The sequence below is a fragment of the Oncorhynchus mykiss genome, chromosome 22 (assembly GCF_057628025.1).
Source record: "Oncorhynchus mykiss isolate SJ-2025 chromosome 22, ASM5762802v1, whole genome shotgun sequence".
NCBI lineage: Eukaryota > Metazoa > Chordata > Actinopteri > Salmoniformes > Salmonidae > Oncorhynchus > Oncorhynchus mykiss.
Window position 1 is genome coordinate 18,085,038 of NC_143043.1, and position 18,671 is coordinate 18,103,708.

The 18,671-nt window shown below is 41.0% G+C and overlaps 1 protein-coding gene across 1 annotated transcript in view; it reads right to left on the reverse strand.

Annotated features, from left to right (window-relative positions):
- The window catches only part of LOC110501486 (uncharacterized), a 34,210-nt gene extending 29,839 nt beyond the window's left edge, over positions 1–4,371 (reverse strand). Inside the window, exon 1 of the mRNA XM_036958850.2 lies at positions 4,155–4,371. The gene's annotated coding sequence lies outside the window, so the exon portion shown is untranslated. The remainder of the gene's footprint in view (positions 1–4,154) is intronic.
- Between the last annotated feature and the right edge of the window lie 14,300 nt (positions 4,372–18,671).

Below are 18,671 nucleotides of genomic sequence, written 5' to 3' on the forward strand. Positions count from 1 at the left end.
CCTAGGTTTTTGAATACGTTTCAAGGAATGCAAAAATATTTGCTTGTCTCTGATATACACTGGTGGCTTTGATTGACGGGTCCTTTTACGGGAATGTGCATGTGTGAGTTCGCTGATTCTCTCTATAGGTCTTTATGTCCATTTAGAACGTTTCCTAAAGAAATAAACACCTCGGTTATGATTTCATCTTGTAAAAGGCCTATTTTCAGTAAAGTCCCTTTCTCACTGTTAGGTTATAAATGAACCGAGCAAAAACTCACGGGTGATTATTAAAGCTCAAACCAAGTTAAGTCACCTAATGGGTCAGACAGCTGAACAGACTAAGACATGTTCCCACCAACACAAGTATATATACCCCAATTTAGGTGAAGTCTCCTCCTTCCCTCTAAACATTACATCTTTATTGCTAGGCAGGAAGTTAAGTGATGCGGGTAATAAACTGTTCCTTCTCCCTTACTGTGACCTGACCTAACCTTGGTCCCCATTCCTCACTAATCCACAGCTCTCCACCCTTATCAGTGACCACAACCATGTGATTGCCTTTCCCTCACACAGTAACATTCCAAGGCCCTGGCTCATATCCAACCTTAATTGACTCCACCATATCCATTCCTTTTGCAGATAACCATTAACTTATGGTGTAACAACCAGACTGTGGCCCTTCTCCTTGCCGTAAGATACCTGATGATTAAAAATATTTCAAGATTAGAAGTCAGAACCCATCACCACCAAGTCCATTACATTCGACCGAATAATTAGGAAGAAATAAATAAATATGAGCATGTCTTGTTCATGACCCCGTTCACACTAAATCCGAAATATCGTCCTTCCACAATCCGTCAATTATTTATGCGGAGCAGGTTTGATTTTTGCATCTTTTCGCTTGCGAAAAGAAGCTGTTGACCAATAGAAATTGTTCTCTGGGACACTGCCACTGACAGGTCTGTGGGTTCATTGTGTGAATTAACATATTTCTCACTGCCTGTTTTTTTAAACATTTGCAATGCATCAGTGCAGCAAGGTATCAATTTAGACAATGTGATCACACTCTCGCCATTCAAACTTCCTCGCCAGTTCATTGCCAAGACTGTAGCCTAATTTAAAACTATTTACCAAGCAAGAGAATCGATGCTTCTCTCCACAAATAGGCCTAGGCCTATTATAATTTGTTTAATTGCTTGAAATAAGCTTCAAACTATATTGCTGTTCATTGTCTATAGGGGAGAGCCCGGGACGAAGGTAACAAAGGGCGAAAGTAACACACCCATTTTATCAGATAACACAGAAGCTAGAATGGCGTAGCGAAGGAAGACCTCCTTGAAAAAAAACGCCCAGTCTGACCATGTTTCTCTGAGTTGTCAACAAAAATTGGTTTTGAGCAAATGTAAGTCAAAAAAACAGACCCACAACTGTTTCTTTTTTGTATGTAGAGTTGTGTTTAGTTGTTTAAGGTTCGAAACATACAGTATGTCATTTTGTTAACCCATCTAGTGACTAATTGACAGCATAGGTTTCACGTATCATGCTAGCTAGTCTTGGGGGTTAGCCTGGGAGAAGATACAGGAAAGACGGAAGGGATGAAAGTAACACAATGTAAACTAATGACCTGGAATCAAATCAAATAAATGTTTAAAGGAGTAGTTCACTATTTTACAACTTGATGTTAGATGGTTCCTCACCCTGAAAGTAGTCTATGGTTCAGCTTTCTTTAAACAGCCACTACAAACTTCACCTAACCTTAGCCGCCACAAGCTCACAATCAATTACCTTATGTTAAGCCATGATGCATGATGAGTGTGCGTTTCTGAAGAGAATAAAGTTCTTGGGCTAAGAATGAAGTCCATTGAAAATTGTGAAAAACATGTAATACATTCCTATTAAAGTAAAATTAGAAAATGATGGTTAATATAGCTATTACGTGATCCATTTTAGTCCGGTTAATACTGTAAGGCAAAATATTGTGGTTGCGCAACATTGCGATGTTGAATATGGTTAATTTTCATAAATGTCTAACCTATAGCATGAATTATTCAAATCGACACAAACATGAAATTATGGCTGATAGTACATTTGTTGACAGTAAATAGCATTACAAACCGGAAACGTGGAGATAAGACCAATATTGTGCACTTCTAACCAGTTGTTACTTCCGTCCCAAGGCTGTGTTACTCCCGCCGGCAGGTACAAAAGTAATATTGTAGTAGTTCTGTTCTCAGTCTATTTCATTTTCAACTCAATTACCCTACAAATTAAATTACAGTTGCTAATGGTAGAGGACATACTGTATACATGTTGTTTGTCATAAAATATGGTGTCTAGCTCTATCGATCTCAGAGTAATTAGAGAAAAAAACAAAGTGTTACTTTCATTCCGGTTCTCCCCTGCTCGCTCAATAACGAGAAAGAGGGGGAAGAGATAGCATTGCTTGCTGTTTGGGGTTTAGGCTGGGTTTCTGTACAGCACTTTGTGACATCGGCTGATGTAAAAAAGGGCTTTATGAATACATTGGATTGATTGATTGCGATAGGCCAGTGGAGTTGCCAATGGAGATGCATGAATTGCGCAAGAAGGGAACAGTGAAGAAGACAGAGAGAAAGGACAAACGTGATTTGTGTCAGTGAGATTTAAGTGATGGATCCTTTTAGGTGGGTGGGTGTGCATGTTTGAGTTCACTAATTCTCTATGTCCATTCAAAATGTTTCCTAAAATAGGCTTAGCCTGTCTGGACTTCATCTCTTTAATCAGATTTTTATATAATTTTTTAAAACGGGGGCCAGCATACGTGCGAGGAATGACGACTCGTGCTAGTTTTGCGTTTCCACTCTTATTAAATGGGGTGTAACTGAATGAAACGTAGCCAAGCTCATTTAATGATTCATCCTATAGGATACATAGCCGATATCCTAATATTTTCAGTAGCATATCATTTTTCCAGTAGTATATCATTTTTCTCTCATTACTGCGTCCTCTCTAGCAACTTTGAACTCATCATATTGCCCAGTGGTGTAAAATACTTTAAAGTACTACTTAAGTCATTTTTGGGGGTATCTGTACTTTTACTACATTCCTAAATAAACTAATGTACTTTTTACTCCATGCACTTTCCCTGACCCTCAAAAGTAGGACAGGAAAATGGTCTGATTCACCTGGTCATCCCTACTGCCTCTGATCTGACAGACTCACTAAAGACACATGCTTAGCTTTTAAATGATGTCTGAGTGTTGGAGTGTGCTCCTGGCTATCCGTAGATTTAAAAAAAAATACTTGATATACTTTTACGTGTACTTTTGATACTTGAGTATATTTAAAACAAAATACTTTGACTTTTACTGAATTAGTATTTACTGGGTGACTTTCAGTTTTACTTGAGTCATTTTCTATTAAAATTTCTTTACTTTTACTCAAGTATGACAATTGGGTACTTTTTCCACCCCTGAGAATGACCGCAGCAGTGTTGGTGACGTTACACAAATTGTTCTGAAAAGTGGAGAGACAAAATGCACGGGACTTGCTGTATTTTTTCGGAATTCCTCTCCAATTTGACATTTCTTCATTGGTATACTCAACTAATATTAAGAGGTAATAACTTGGAATAATAATAATGAAATTCTACTGATAAAGTGTAATGGTTATAGTGCAGTTAACCGAACGCTATAACCGAACGGTTATGTTGGTGACCGTGTACCTTGCCAATTACCGGCAACCTCAAATTACAAGACTTGTCACAGCCCTAGACATCACACATAAAATATGCTTACCTCGTGTTTTTGTACAAAGAAAGAAACTAAAGCTGGGAGTATATATTCCTAGCTGCTAACCAGCACTGTTTTCACATTTGTTTGCAAATAAAATACACCCCTTACAGCGCTTCCGAACAGGCTCTCTGGGGGATTAGGTAGAGAATGGGGAGGCAGACAGAGCCAAACCTCTAACAACCAATACAGCACCCGCAACTCAAATCTCACTCGTAAAGCTTTGTGCGCTGCCTGCCTGGAGTCTTTGAAGCCGAGGAAGATCAGCAATGCTAAACAGTCAAGTGGGAAGAAAAACAGAATTGAAAGAAGCTCTCTTCAGGAGGAGCCTCCCTCTGGATCATATGTCTGCCTTCTGCCTGACTTTCCTCAGAACGCCTGTTTTCCCTCTTTTAAACATACCTCAAAAAGACACGGATCTTTTGTATCCCACAGCTCATAGCAAACGACACAGATTGCTCTCCATTCTTGCACTCTATTGCGTCTTGCAGGGGAGGTCAAAGAAAATGTTTACGTGCCATGTCTTGCTGACAGATCAATGCCGACGCATATAGACGTGTGCTGCGTTTGAAGGCAGGATTAAACGTGCAGGGATGTTTGGAGTCTGGGTTTCAGGAACATGTCCATATCTATGTTTGTCTCGTGTATATATTTAGGTCACTGAGGGTGTTGGGTCACTGTAGAAAGGAAAGGGGATACCAAGTCAGCTGCACATCCGAATGCATTCAACCGAAAAGGGTGGTTTCCCCACATCTAATCTGGCTACTGCATGCTTAAAAAGGAAAACATCCATATTTATAAAAGTAAATAGCCTTTGCAGCCATGGGGATTCAATTAAATGAACTGAATTAAATCAGTTAGTCCTACAATAAATGTAATATAGCAATGAGTTAGAATATATACAGAGGGTGCACATTCCAATCTCAACCAGTAGCAGCCCAATTCAAAAAGGTCTTATCATTCATTCTTCACTCATGGCGCAGCCACTATGTTATCATACACCAAACGCTGTCGACAAGTCCCGAGGAAAAGCATTCCAACCACCATGTATCAAACAGTGTGGATCTGTCTGTCACTTGTTTGCATTGTGCCAACAGATTTCCAAATTGTGATTACTCTGATCAGCCGGACAGATTGAGATGTAAACTGTGCTGCTGTAGACTGTTGAGCACCACAGATGATAGGATGTCCAGGGATTTGTATGAGAAGCAGCTCACAGCTCTATCTCTCCCTCCCAGCTTGGCAAGGCTGACCTTTGGGGGAAGACTCATTTGAAAAATCTGACGTGTGGGAGCTCATGTGTGACTGTGTTCAGGAGGACTGTTCAATTCCCATTCCAGGTCTCTCTCTCCGAGGCTCATCATTTTCACATCCATGTGAACCCAGACGTCCCACCTATCATACATACATGGCTTCAGAAAGATTACAATGGCAGTAATAGACAGACTGAATCAGCTACTGGAGGCTGATGTTGTCGACCGTTTGACAGAGCCCACTGCATGGGTCAGCAGTCTGGTAGTCACAGAGAAGAAGAGCGGGAAACTGCGGGTTTGCCAGGATACCCACGACGACCTATACCACACTGTTCTATGGCAACACTACTCCAACCTGCGATACCACAAAGCGCCCACACAACGCTGCAGCATCTACAAGAGCGACAAGAGCACTACTACAACCAGAGGTGCGAAACCACTCCCAGAGCTGCAACCCACTCAATGGCAGCAACCAGGCGCCTCAGTACGTGGAGGCACCACGAGGATGGCTTACCTGGAGAAGAGCCACACACCACAGTTCCAGAAGACAAGCATGTGAACACAGAGCTCTCACCCATCACAATTACAACACACACACCAGAAGCGGCATAGAAATCAAGCCACCAGTAAGCAGTAAGGTATATAGACTTCCTTGTAACCCGACGGTAAAGGTTGAGCTCCACCAAAGGGTAAAGTGATAGTAACCTGTGACCCTATAGCCTTATTCAGTCCATTCTCTCATGAAAAAAAAAAGACTTTGAAAAGACACCATCAAAAGAGAGAAGAGACAAAAGCTAGGTTTCCATCCAATTGGTGACAACAAGCGCATTTCCCCCACCAGAAATGTGTTTATCAAATTGACTTGTCCCGGATAAAAAGCTGTGCGTGATGATGTAGCGCACATAAACAATGTAATGCGTTTCCATTGTATTTTCAACTCCACTGATGGTTTGTCACAACAAAAAAAGTTGTGTTAGATAGTGAATGTGCCCACTCTGGTATTGGCCAACAGCGCACAGATACTGTGTGAGTATAGCCTACTTGATGAGATTATTATGGACAAAAGAGTGAGATTATTTTTATTTGTCAAACGGCAGTCAAGCATCGATCATCATGTCACCAGAATAAGACCCTCGATATTTATTGGAAAGGAGCATCAAGCTCATCAACTTGCACTTTCACCACCCTGTGAAGTTCAGCACAAATCGTTTAATCTACAGCCTAATAAACTGCAGGCTTTTCCGAGTCGTAGTGGAGAGACCACGCACCATGTCATCTCGTGACTCCATGTTTACTTCGATACGATGGTTATTGTATCAGTATTTGCGCATAAAAGTGTTTCCACCGCCATTTCTCACATAATTCATTTTACCGACACAAAAAGATCCCACCTTGTCTAGCGTATTTTGTTTTGTTGACATTTGTGAAGTTTACCAACAAATTTTATGTTTCCATCAGGCCTGTCGTGACATTTTTTATCCGACACGTAATTTACTCACGTAAAAAGATTGGATGGAAACTGGTTAGTGAAAAGATTTAAACTGAATGTGAAAAGAGAAGGTTCATTATCACAAGTGTTAGGAATTGTTGTTGACATTGAGAAAAAGTTACCAGGTGAAACTTACCTGTCACAGAAGAACACAGTTAAATGAAATGTGTGTTTATGTTCATGCTGAATAGAAACATTGAGTTAATATGTCATCTTCTATTAAATTATACTTGACACTTTCAGTCATGAGTTTATTTAAGAACAATAATGTTTTCCATGAATGTTTGTTGATATCCTGTGAGTGAAAATGGGGGATGTAGTATATAGCAAGGTTTCCCAAACTCGGTCCTGGGTCCCCCATGGGTGCACTACACAGCTGATTCAAATAACAAAAACTCATCATCATGCTTTGATGATTTGAATCAGCTGTGTAGTGCAATGGCAAAAACCAAAATGTGCACTCAGGGTGGGGCACCAGGACAGAGTTTTGGAAACCCTGGTATACAGTACGGCACACTCATACTACGCACCAAATGACAAGTGCGTAGTAATACAGGGTTGTCATGCAGTTGGAAAGAAGTTCCGGTCTTGAAGCTTTCAGATGAATGAACATGTAGTTTGAGGTCTGCTAATAAACTTAATTGCTTTGTACATAGGTCAAGGTTCATTCACTACTCATCTATACACCTACCTAGTCAACGAGTCCTCCGGTTCTTAACTACAACAGTTTGTATACACAATATACACTGACAATACACATACCTTTCTGAACTATCAAGAGGATCACAATGTAAATACTGTCCCAGACTATATTGTATGTTATACTCAATTACTTTTCTGTTTTTTTTTTCAAGTATTATGTGTGCTTGTTTTTAAAATGGTCGAATTAATAAACTAAATATGCTAATCGCTTTGAGATTCAAATGAAAAGCGCCATAGAAATATGAATTATTATTATTAAAATAATCTGCACATTTCCAACATTTATTATCATTCTACACTCATGGTGTGGCCATTTATGTTATCATTCACCAAACACTGTCAACAAGTCCTTGGGAAAGACATTCCCACCAACCAAGTATCAAACAGTGTGGATCTGTCTGTCAGTTGTTTGGGGTGACTTCCAATTGTGATTACTCTGATCAGCCGGACAGATTGAGATGTAAACTGTGGTGCTGTAGACTGTTGCGCACCACAGATGATAGGAAGCCCATGGATTTGTGTGAGAAGCAGCTCGCAGCTCTATCTCTTCCTCCCAGCTTGGCAAGGCCGGCCTTTGGGGGACGACTCATTTGAAAAAGCTGATGGACAGAGGCAGCTCATGTGTGACTGTGTTCAGAGGATTGTTCAATTCAAATACCAGGTCTCTCTCTCAGGCTCATCATTTTGTGCATAACTGCCTTGCACAATTGTTTTCTGGATTGAGGCTTTCTCTGTTACAAATCTCTGTCAAGTCTTTGCTGCTGATAGTATCAACAGTATTCCTAAAAAGGTGGACATATTCAACAGGCCTATTCCAGGATCAGTTGATAACACAGACAGAAAAATAATGTCTTATGGAAATCAAAGCTGAGGACATTACACTGCAAGTATATATCTTTCATGTGATTTGCAGTACCTAGCCTCAAGCATTGCAGAAGTCTTAGTCCATATTGATTCTGAGCAAAACAAGCAATGTACGTAGGTGTCTTTTTTTAAACAACATTAGCATGAGCACCACTATGATGCTCTATGTCTTTAGGGGAGAGTGGGGTAAGTTGAGCCAAAGGGGTAGGTTGAGCCAAAGGGGTAAGTTGAGCCAAAGGGGTAAGTTGAGCCCCTCTTGTTTCTAGGAAACCATACACAAAATGAATAATTTGACCAAATATCTAGGAAGAGGTCATCATTTCATGTTTGTGAAAGAAGAAACAACATGGAAAAAGTGATAAGCAAGTCAAATAAATGTATTGTGTTAGAGGGTTTATGATGCTTGTATCTAAATCAAAGTAGATCATTTTAAGTTTGGTCCTTACATCAGTTGGGGTCTCTATAAGCTTCAATATGAGCTCCTAAATCTTGTATGAAAGCGCATCCTTCTAGCTGTGTGGGGTAATATAGTGAAAATGTTTGTCTTGGGGTAAGTTGAGCTAAGTTAAGTGTTTTCTTCTCAGGCGTAATGCAAGGCATTTTCGCTGGGATATTAGGTAACCGGGCCTAGTTAAGTGTTTAAAAAAAGTATGAAGTGTTTTTTATGTGAGATAATTAAAATGACTAAAAGACAAAAAAGCAATTGTGATTGTTTTGAATTGTGTTTGGGAAATAAAGATAGACATGGTTTTAAAAAGGTGGTGGTAATATTTCATTCAGTTCAGAAACGTGTATGTGGTTTAACTTACCCTGTGGCGTGGTTCAACATACCCATACCAAGTTGTGCCAAGCTATGTTTTCAAAACTAATGTTTACATGAATTCTGATTATTTCCAGGTATACACAACATCACAAAATATGTGTAGTTATCTTTGTTAGAAAAAATAGTATATTTCCCTTGACAGAGTGCTGAATGTAAAAAATTGCTCAACTTACTCAACTCTCCCCTACTGTGACTGTTCACTGCACACTGTAGACCCTCACTTTCCCCATTAGGCTTAGGGCCTTTGATGCACAGGGGGAAGAGGTGTCATCTAGAAGAAGAAGAAAAAATCACCAGAACCTCCTGGAACAGCCAGCCCACGCAGGCACAGGCAGCCAGGCATGCTCGCCCGTCAACACTCCACACAGCCAGACTCACAACTATCCTCCCTGTACGAGGGAGAGGGAGACAGAAACCGAGGCAGAAGTTCTTTGTTTCTGATGTGAGAGGAGGAGTGGGATGACAAAGGACCATGAATGAGGTCTGCTTCTTCTCCAGGCACAGTATGTGCGCGCGTGTGAGAGAGCGAGATGGTAATTGGAGACACACTCTGGTCCAAGTGTACTGTCCGTCAGTACAGATGACGGATGACAGGAGGCTTTGTCAGGAGGACATCCTGTCTTTACCTACATGCATCAGCCATGGAGCTGCAGAGACAGCTCTGCCACTGTCTCAGACACAACAGGCTCAATGCTGCATTGAACAGGCTTCTAGGGCTTTACCACCATTCAAGCACGGGAGAGGGTAGGCTAAATGGGCTTATGGGATTGTCAGAGTGGAAGTCTGAGGACTGTTTGTGGCCTTTAGTACTACAGTACATAAATGAGATCATGTGGTTGTTGTTATACTGAACAAAAATATAAACGCAACATGCAAAGTGTTGGTCCCGTGTTTTATGAGCTGAAATAAAAGATCCCAGAATTTTTTCCATGCGCACGGGCGCATTTCTCTCAAATTTTGTGCAAACGTTTGTTTATATCCCTGTTAGTAAGCATTTCTCATTTGCCAAGAAAATCCATCCACCTGACAGGTGTGGCATATCAAGAAGCTGATTTAACAGAATGATCATTACACAGGTGCACCTTGTGCTGGGGATATTAAAATAACACCCTAAAATGTGCAGTTGTGTCACACAGCAAAATGCCACAGATGTCTCAAGTTTTCTGGGAGCATGTAATTGGCATGCTGACTGCATGAATGTCCACCAGAGCTGTTGCCAGATAAATGAATGTTCATTTTTCTATCATAAGCTGCATCCAACGTTGGTTTAGAGAATTTGGCAGCACGTCCAACCGGCTTCACAAGCGCAGACCACGTGTAACCACGCCAGCCCAGGAACTCCACATCTGGCTTCTTTACCTGTGGGATTGTCTGAGACCAGCAACCCGGACTGGATGAAACTGTGGGTTTGCACGACTATAAAATGTATGCACAAACTGTCAGAAACAGTCTCAGGGAAGCTCATCTGCATGCTCGTCGTCCTCACCACGGTCTTGACGTTGTAACCGACTGCAGTGGGAAAATGCTCACCTTCGATGGCCACTGGCACACTGGAGATGTGTGCCCTTCAAGGATGAATACCGGTGTCAACTGAGCTGGGCAGAAGGCAGATGGATGGCATATTGTGAACAGAGTACCTGCCCCATGGTGGCTGTGGGGTTATGGTATGGGCAGGCATAAGTTAATGGACAACGAACACAATTACACAATGACGAGATCCTGAGGCCCATTGATCTTCACCTCATATTTTAGCATGACCCCATGTCGTAAGGATCTGTACACAATTCCTGGAAGCTGAAAATGTCCAAGTTCTTCCATGGCATGCATACTCACCAGACATATATCACTTATTTGGGATGCTCTGGATCGACATGTACGACAGCGTGTTCCAGTTCCCGCCAATATCCAGCAACTTCGCACAGCCACCGAAGAGGAGTGGGACAACATTCCACAGGCCACAATCAACAGCCTGATCAACTCTATGCGAAGGACATGTACCGCACTGCATGAGGCAAATGCTGGTCACACCAGATACTGACTGGTTTTCTGATCCACGCCCCTCCCTTTTTTAAAAAGCTATCTTTGACCAACAGATGCATATCTGTATTTCCAGTCGTGAAATCCATAGATTACCGTCTAATGAATTTATTTCAATTGACTGATTTCCTTATATGAACTGTAACTCTGTAAAATCTTTTAAATTGTTGGATTGAAATGGGGACCATTTTCATCATCCTATCGTAATTCAACATGGCGTTATAACCCATCAAACACACTCTGTCCACTTGTGACAACCAGCCCCATCGCGGGATTGGTTGTCACACAGTATGGGGTTGGTTGTCACAATGTTTGCTAGTAGCTTACTCCTTTCGTAACAGGAAATGAAGCATTATAGCATGTAACGAGTCTTAGAAATAGCCAAGCCGTTCTTTGTATGGTTGTGTAATAGAAAATGGGTGTATGAGAGAGACAAGAAACGCAGATAGCATAGTGCCCAACAGATGATGCATCAGGAAGATGCAGTTTAGACATTGTTTGCTAATTGGCAAGACTCACAGATACCTACATTCTAAATTCTACAGGTCTACATTGTTTATACGCCGGCCAGGCTTCAACATTCCATTCTGATGTCTCGGCAACGTCTTCCCAATGTGCAAACGCTATCCGCACTACACAGTTACAACATATTTTGATATGTCGTCGAAAGGTGTTTGTGATGATTGGGGCAGGAGGTCATTATAACAACAGCACAATAGAGCTTGGGATTTATTGTGAATACTGGCAGTAGCAATGTCCCCGAACAATGTGGTTATAATGGTTCGGGATGTAGCTTTCACCTTCTTCTTTTCACAGCCTGGTCTCATAGACTAGACATAATATAGTAAAAGTAAATCCATGACACTCAAATTAGTATGTTATGTTACGTTTGGTATGGTTACATAAGACAGATGGTTAGTTAAGGCCAAAAATGAAAGTAGTGTGGTAGGTCGGGGTGGATGGGTCGGCATACAGTACGTGGACATCTAGCAACCCAAAGGTTGCAAGTTCGAATCTCATCAAGGACTACTTTAGCATTTAAGCAACTTTTCAACTACTTAATACTTTTTAGCTACTTTGCACCTACTTAGCATGTTAGCATACCCTTCCCCTAACTCTAACCTTAACCCTTTTAGCTAACCCTTCTCCTAACACTAACGCTTTAACCTAACTCCAAAACGTAACCCTAACCTTATTCCTAACCCCAAACCTAGATAGCATTAGCCAGCTAGCTAATGTTAGCAACCTAGCCAGAATTCTTAACATTTCATACGTTTTGATCATTCGGAACATATTGTACATTTTGCAAATTTGCAACATATAATACAAATTGTAATTCGTAACATAACATATACAAAATGAGTGACGGACACCTACAAATTAATACATGCCTAACAAAACGTAACATATCATACTAAATGGAGTGTCTCAGATTGTGGATTTACATACAGAATAATACAAAATGATCTGAGACCAGGTTGCTTTTCAACATTGATAATTGCACATGTATAATCCCATAATTCATACACTAATAAGGAACATTTTTTCCTTCAGCTATGAAAACCACAAACTCCCCTCACCTAAATGTTTTGTCCTGCTGACATGAACTGGCTTGGTGGATGAGCAATTTCAAATAATTCACACATTTTCTCTTCAAAATGATTAAACAGCGCCCTCTAGATTGGGTGTAATAAGCACTGTGACAACCAACCAGTGAGATGACCAACCAAGGCCTCCCCTACAGTACTACTACAACTATTTGGTCAAATGAAATGCAGTGTTGTGTGTGTCTCTAAACTGTAGATAAACTAGCACAGAATAAAATAACCTAATATTGCAGTTCACAATTAGTGGATGAAATACAATGTTAGTACCTAGACATTCTTGAACCGGAGTATTCAATTAGACCATCCTCCTGTAATGCTCACTTGATGCATGCTGCGGAAATTACCTTCAAGATTCCCCTTATAGCCATTTATTTCACTAGAGCTTGATTTCAGTTTGCCATGGCAACAAACCAGGCTCCATTTATGAAAATGTCTCACCACTGGACACAGACCTCAATTCAACGTCTATTCCACTTTGGTTCAACGTAATTTTGTGGAAATTAAGTGGAAAGAACATTGATTCAACCAGTGAGTGCCCAGTGGGTTTTTACTTTACTCTGAAAGACACCTGTGCATAGCCATGGGAAGTAGGGGTGCTGAGGGTTCTGCATCACCCCCTGAAAAGTCAGGGGAAAAAACATGTTAATTTATTTTTTACATGACCCTAAGCATGATGGGATGTCAACTGCTTAACTTAGGAACCACACCTGTGTGGAAGCACAAGCATTTCTATTATTTTGGCAATTACCTGTATAACGAACTGGATCCACGACTCTACCCGGACAATCAAATTAGGAATGAATAGAATCCTACTCAATATGAGCGCAATTACCACAGTTACTTATTCATATACTACTGAGGTTTGCAATTGAAACCTGTTCCTCACAACCCTAACATGCTTGTGGATCTCAGGGAGTGGAGTGTGGCAGAAATGGTCTACAATGTCTGCAGGGACAGGACATATGTTCTGCAAAACAAACAATGTTCCATATTCTGTATAAAAACCCTGATTTGTATTATCTAATAAACTGTATTGTGGTGGTCTGTGACAGGGTGTCCTTGAAGATACTACTTTTTGATGAAATAATTAATGCTGAGGCAGAGAGCATATTGCTTTCCCTCACCAAGGATACTTGGGTCTCGAGGATGTGTGTGGATTAAACATTCAAACTTGTGTGAAGCTTAGTGGCAGCACAGAAAACACCTGTCACGAGCGGTCGTGGAGATTTGAGTCAACACACAGACTGATGAACCTACAGATGAGAAAATCATCTACACTCTGGAGACAACAGACGCCCTGAGTGAAGACATGCTGAAACAGCTCAGTGAGGCAACACAGAAAGAAAACACAACTGCCACACGAGGTCCACAGGAAAGGTTGGCCACAACACAGGAGGCAGCTTGACCCAAGACTGCAACAATACTGGTTGAATCGGACACACAGTGGCAGTAGAGATTCTTGCAGAAGACAGAACCAATATTCCCAAAACAATGAGAACAGTCATGCAAAACAGCACAAACAGTCATCAGCAAAATGAAAGCAGTGTTCGCTAGAAATTGAATAGCTAGAGAACTTGTGTGTGACCATGTTTCATTTGCAAGCACTGAAATGAGAAGCTTTGCAACTGCCTCAGGTATAAAACTGACTCATTCAAGTCCTGGCTGTGCACAATCGAATGGACTGGCTGAAAGAATGGTCAGAACAGTGAAACATGAGCTAAAGAAAGCTGAACAAAACAGGCACAGATCACCACCTCACATTGAAAAATACACCTGTGACAGGTATGGAGTTCTCCCCAGCACAGATCCTCATGGGTAGAGTACTCAGGAGCATTCTTCCAAGCTCCAGCACAGTCCTCCAACCACAAAGTGCCCAAACAACACTGCAGCATCTACAAGAGCAACAAGAGCACTACTAGTAACAGAGGTGCAAAACCACTCCCAGAGTTGCAACCCACTCAACGGCTGCAAGCAGGTGCTAAAGCACGTGGTAGGACAGCATCCAGCTATAGTCGTGGCCCAGAGAAGTGAGACATGGTCCTACACCATTTTGACACTATAGCCTTATTCAGTCCATTCTCTCATGAAAATACTTATCAAATTAAAGAAGAGACAATAGCTAGGTTTACATCCAAATGGCGACCGATTTTCATACGAATATTCTAAAATCTGAATAAAAACAATATGCTCATTTTCTCACCAGATGCGTTTCCATCAAATTGACTTGTTGTAGATAAAAGGCTGTGCGTGATGACTTAGTGCACTTAAAAATAACTTTTACTGAATACATTTGAATTAAATGAGTTTCCATCGCATTTAACTCTACAGATAGTTTGTTCAAATAAAGCCTACACAGTGTGACTATTATGGACAATTTGTCAAACATCAGTCAAGCATCGATCAATATGTCACCAGAATAAGACCCTCGATATTTATTGGAAAGGAGCATCAAGCTCATCAATTTGCACTTTCCCCACCCTGTGAAGTTAATCAAAAATCATTTAATCTACAGGCTCCTAAACTGCAGGCTTTTCCGAGTCGTAGTGGAGAGACCACGCAACATGTCATCGCGTGACTCCATGTTTACTTCGATACAATGATTATTGTATCAGTATTTGCGCATAAAAGTGTTTCCACCGCCATTTCTCACATAATTAATTTTACCGACACAAAAAGATCCCACCTTGTCTAGCGTATTTTGTTCTGTTGAAATTGTAAAAGTTTACAGGCAAATGTTGTTTCCATCAGGCCTGTCGTGATTTTTTTTTGAAATTGACGTACTTTACTCACATAAAAAGAAGTTTGGATGGAAACCTGGTTCTTGAAAAGATTGAAACTGAATGTTAAAAAAAAGTTCACGCGTTATGAAATGTTGTTGATGTTGAGAAACACTTAGAGCTTGAAACGCACCTGTAACAGAACAACACAGAGTTCAATTAAATATGTGTTTACATTCATGCTGAATAGAAATATTGAGCTAATATGTTCTCTTTTATTAAATGACATTTGAACGTTTCAGTCATGAGTTTATTTAAGAACAAGAATGTTTTCCATTAATGTTTGTTGACATCCTAAGAGTGAAAAGGGGGGGATGTAGTATATAGCAGTGTTTCCCAAACTCAGTCCTGGGGCCCCGAGGGCACATATTGTTTTTTGCTTTAGCACTACACAGCTGATTAAAATAACCAACTCATCATCAGTGATAATGCCCTCGAAGCATGTGTATGGAGGATATTTTGGCACGGGTGTTGTTCGACGAGAGCTGGCAAACCGTGCCAATGTATCCTCCGAATACTGGCTTCGAGGGCATTATCACTTATATACCATGGGTTACCAACATATTGAAATAATGATTGACATATTTTCATAAAAAACATTTTGATTAATTTATTCATACAATTTCATCCTTCCACATAATATAGTCCTGACACAAATCTAGGTTTGCTACCCAAGCCGGCTGGTAACGTTCTATTGGTTCGGTTGCCAGAGACGCGACCCAGTCATTCAGTCTTTTTTTCTGTATCTATGGAAATGACCCAGTCATTCGTTCTAAATGTTCCATTGCCATACTGGCTGGCAACATTCTTATCCCTTGCTTGCTACAGTAGCTAGCCAACTACAGCTAATTTACTGTCATGCCAAACAGTGCAGCCAGAATAACAGCAACGTAGCCACATCTGCATTTGTTTAAGCTGTTTGCTAGTGACATTTATTTGGATACATCTATAACAATGAGCTGAGGCGCGATTTCGCCTGGCATAGAAAATGTGCTCACTCATCAGGACACTGTTGTTCAGAGGAGCTAGCCAACAACAAAGCTGTCACCTCACACTGAAGCCTCAACACAATCACCTCAAACTGAAGCTGGAAAGACTGCAAACTAGCTGCACTTCGTTTAGTTTGATCTTTTTTCAATTGACATTTCTTTGTATACAGTGGGGCAAAAAAGTATTGAGTCAGCCACCAATTGTGCAAGTTCTCCCACTTAAAAAGATGAGAGGCCTGTAATTTTCATCATAGGTACACTTAAACTATGACAGACAAAATGAGAAAAAAAATCCAGAAAATCACATTGTAGGATTTTTAATGAATTAATTTTTCAAATTATGGTGGAAAATAAGTATTTGGTCAATAACAAAAGTTTATCTCAATACTTTGTTATATACCCTTTGTTGGCAATGACAGAGGTGAAGACTTACAGAAAACGTTTGACGAGGTTTTCACACACAGTTTCTGGTATTTTGGCCCATTCCTCCATGCAGATCTCCTCTAGAGCAGTGATGTTTTGGGACTATTGATGGGCAACATGGACTTTCAACTCCATCCAAAGATTTTCTATGAGGTTGAGATCTGGAGACTGGCTAGGCCACTCCAGGACCTTGAAATGCTTCTTACGAAGCCACTCCTTCATTGCCCGGGCAGTGTGTTTGGGATCATTGTCAAGCTGAAAGACCCAGACACGTTTCATCTTCAATGCCCTTGCTGATGGAAGTAGGTTTTCACTCAAAATCTCACAATACATGGCCCCATTCATTCTTTCCTTTACACGGATCAGTCGTCCTGGTCCCATTGCAGAAAAACAGCCCCAAAGCATGATGTTTCCACCCCCATGCTTCACAGTAGGTATGGTGTTCTTTGGATGCAACTCAGCATTCTTTGTCCTCCAAACACGTCGAGTTGAGTTTTTACCAAAAAGTTATATTTTGGTTTCATCTGACCATATGACATTCTCCCAATCTTCTTCTGGATCATCCAAATGCTCTCTAGCAAACTTCAGACGGGCCTGGACATGTACTGGCTTAAGCAGGGGGACACGTCTGGCACTGCAGAATTTGAGTCCCTGGCGGCGTAGTGTGTTACTGATGGTAGGCTTTGTTACTTTGGTCCCAGCTCTCTGCAGGTCATTCACTAGGTCCCCCCGTGTGGTTCTGGGACTTTTGCTCACCATTCTTGTGATCATTTTGACTCCACGGGGTGAGATCTTGCGTGGAGCCCCAGATCGAGGGAGATTATCAGTGGTCTTGTATGTCTTCCATTTCCTAATAATTGCTCCCACAGTTGATTTCTTCAAACCAAGCTGCTTACCTATTGCAGATTCAGTCTTCCCAGCCTGGTGCAGGTCTACAATTTTGTTTCTGGTGTCCTTTGACAGCTCTTTGGTCTTGGCCATAGTGGAGTTTGGAGTGTGACTGTTTGAGGTTGTGGACAGGTGTCTTTTATACTGATACCAAGTTCAGACAAGTGCCATTAATACCGGTAACGAGTGGAGGACAGAGGAGCCTCTTAAAGAAGAAGTTACAGATCTGTGTGAGCCAGAAATCTTGCTTGTTTGTAGGTGACCAAATACTTATTTTCCACCATAATTTGCAAATAAATTCATTAAAATTCCTACAATGTGATTTTCTGGATTTTTTTTCTCATTTTGTCTGTCATAGTTGAAGTGTACCTATGATGAAAATTACAGGCCTCTCTCATCTTTTTAAGTGGGAGAACTTGAACAATTGGTGGCTGACTAAATACTTTTTTGCCCCACTGTATATCCATACAAATAATGACAGCTGATTCATGATTTCGACTGGCTGAGAAACGCTGCCTGCCTGTCTGTCTAGTCCCGACACGTTCATTACTATGGGACAGCTGGAGATAGAATTTTAATATTGAAACAAGGTTGCAAATGTCGGAGAGATAGACAGCAAGGTTTATACACATCGCCGCTGTTGAAACTAAATGTTAGTCTAAAATTCATATTGTGGGGGTGCTTTTCTGCAGGAGGGACTGGTGCACTCCACAAAATAGATGGCATCGTGAGGTAGGAAAATTATATGGATATATTGAAGCAACATCTCAAGACATCAGTCAAGAAGTTAATGCTTTGTCGCACATGGGTCTTCCAATTGGACAATGACCCCAAGTATACTTCCAAAGTTGTGGCAAAATGGCTTAAGGACAACAAAGTCAAGGTATTGGAGTGGCCATCACAAAGCCCTGACCTCCATCCCATAGAAAATGTGTGGGCAGAACTGGAAAAGCGTGTGCGAGCAAGGAGGCCTACAAACCTGACTCAGTTACACCAGCTCTGTCAGGAGGAAAGGGCCAAAATTCACCCAACTTATTGTGGGAAGCTTGTGGAAAGCTACCCGAAAT